Raw genomic sequence first — 2500 nt, 5'->3', positions numbered from 1 at the left:
CTATATTGCGCCTCAATGTAACCTATATTGCGCCTCAATGTAACCTATATTGCGCCTCAATGTAACCTATATTGCGCCTCAATGTAACCTATATTGCGCCGCAATGTAACCTATATTGCGCCGCAATGTAACCTATATTGCGCCGCAATGTAACCTATATTGCGCCGCAATGTAACCTATATTGCGCCGCAATGTAACCTATATTGCGCCGCAATGTAACCTATATTGCGCCGTAACCCAACACACGTTGGGCCTTAACCCAACACACGTTGGGCCTTAACCCAACACACGTTGGGCCTTAACCCAACACACGTTGGGCCTTAACCCAACACACGTTGGGCCTTAACCCAACACACGTTGGGCCTTAACCCAACACACGTTGGGCCTTAACCCAACACACGTTGGGCCTTAACCCAACACACGTTGGGCCTTAACCCAACACACGTTGGGCCTTAACCCAACACACGTTGGGCCTTAACCCAACACACGTTGGGCCTTAACCCAACACACGTTGGGCCTTAACCCAACACACGTTGGGCCTTAACCCAACACACGTTGGGCCTTAACCCAACACATGTTGGGCCTTAACCTGCTCTGTAATTGTCATACGACGCGTTAAATTAGTGTAGTGTTGCCTAACTGCAACCCCCGCAACATAGTTTGCTACTCGCACTGCCCGGTCCGCAGTGTATCGCTTCATGTTAAACACCTTGCAGCTATACACTGTAATGTGGATGGCAGCAGGACGTACATGCTCAATGCCCTTTGCAGTTGTTCATTGGCATTTGCAGTTGTTCATTGGCATTTGCAGTTGTTCATTGGCATTCGCATGGCGAAGCACTTAGCCTACGCTGTGGTACGGCCTGTGTCAACTGTCCGCTGATGTTGTACGTCCAAATCACACACTGTACTGCACATTGGTCCTCATGTACTGAATGATACATCGTGGTACATGTGACCGTACAACGACTGCGCCAACAACGGCGAACCATGCGGTCCAAATGTTGTGCACTCAGCTACGTGTCGTCTCCCTATAAGAGCTGGATTGCAGTGTGGTATGCCCTGGATGGCGATCAGCATGAGCCGTCTGTTGATGTAGTGGCGCGTGTTGTCAGACGTAGTCGTCTCTTCTCACACACCGTGATAGCATGGTGCACTGCGTTCCACATCTGCGACATGCGACAGAGGCCGGTTGACAGTCGTTCGCGCAATGGACATCGCATACGTACGGGGGCCACCTTCCACGTGTTCGCGAAGCGTGCACATGTTGTTGCGTGTATGTGGGCAGACATAGTGTGTCGTGACACCTGACACAGGCATGCAACAATCGTTGAATTTGCAAATGGCGATGGACGCCTACGTTTGCTGGTGACGTTACGCAAATGAACAACTGGTAAACCGTTGTGGTGCGGTTGTTCTCGCTAGAGGTGAATCAGTGATGGCGACGATCGGTTGAGCTACCAACCGGTTGTTCCAGCGATACCCACCATGCCCACGAACGTGAATGGCATCTGGGTGTGAAGCGATACGCGGCGGTGGCTGGGTGGGACCGTCCCCGGCCGGTGAGGGGGGGCCTCCCGGCGTGCTGGCCGCGCGGTGCGTGGGCGCACGCGCTACAGCCGGCTGGTGGGGGCGGCCAGTGGCAGGCGCGCCGGCCGACGGAGGCGGCAGGCGGCGCAGCTGCGCGCCGGCGCACCCTGCACGCGGCGCCGTGCGGCCAAAGTAGGTCCTCGCGGGCCCGGTGCGAAGCGCGGTGGACATCTGCAGTGTGCTGGTCCGATTGAGGACTGTGTGCGCTGAGGATGCGCCGCCGCCTGGCGCTCGGCGCCGCGACGCCGTCTGCTGCTCGGTCGCCTCTGCGGTTCTCGCAGGTGGTTTGTATCGCAGCTGTGCGGACGTGTTGGCGCGTGCGCTGTGCTGGGAGAGTTCGCTTCGGCACCCAAGTGGGGCTTTTGTCCTTCTGTGGCGCTGGCGTTGGAGCTGCCGGTCACCGTAGGTGGCGCGTGTTGTCTCCCGCCGGCAATGCCACGACAGCACGCTCCCGGGCCTCTGTCGGCAGCGGCAAGCTCAGTTGGGAGCACGGGTGGTCGCACCTAAAGCGTCTACTCGCCAAACTCCGGGCGATTGCGCCTCTCTCGAACCCGACCAAGTACTTAGGACGGCGCTGCGCGCCGCCGGGACCTGAGAGGGTTTCGAGGTGTATGGTGCAGGGGAGCTCAGCCTCCTCCTGTTTGCAGAATAATTGAGCGGACGCTTGCGTGTTCGCGTGGGCCCCCGGGACACACTCCCGGGCGGCCGGCTGCTCAGCTCTAGTTGACGCAGCTCCCTGGTTGATCCTGCCAGTAGTCATATGCTTGTCTCAAAGATTAAGCCATGCATGTCTCAGTACAAGCCGCATTAAGGTGAAACCGCGAATGGCTCATTAAATCAGTTATGGTTCCTTAGATCGTACCCACGTTACTTGGATAACTGTGGTAATTCTAGAGCTAATACATGCAAA

The 2500-nt window shown here is 56.6% G+C and overlaps 1 non-coding gene across 1 annotated transcript in view; it reads left to right on the top strand.

Moving 5' to 3' along the window:
- The first annotated feature begins 2323 nt into the window (after nt 1–2323).
- LOC124584072 overlaps nt 2324–2500 on the top strand; it is a 1910-nt gene continuing 1733 nt past the window's right edge. The window contains exon 1 of the ribosomal RNA XR_006974486.1: nt 2324–2500. This exon is cut by the window's right edge and continues 1733 nt beyond it. This is a non-coding gene — a ribosomal RNA (small subunit ribosomal RNA).

This window comes from Schistocerca americana, unplaced genomic scaffold, assembly GCF_021461395.2.
Source record: "Schistocerca americana isolate TAMUIC-IGC-003095 unplaced genomic scaffold, iqSchAmer2.1 HiC_scaffold_47, whole genome shotgun sequence".
Classification (NCBI taxonomy): domain Eukaryota; kingdom Metazoa; phylum Arthropoda; class Insecta; order Orthoptera; family Acrididae; genus Schistocerca; species Schistocerca americana.
This window is presented reverse-complemented; position numbering and strand designations above follow the sequence as displayed.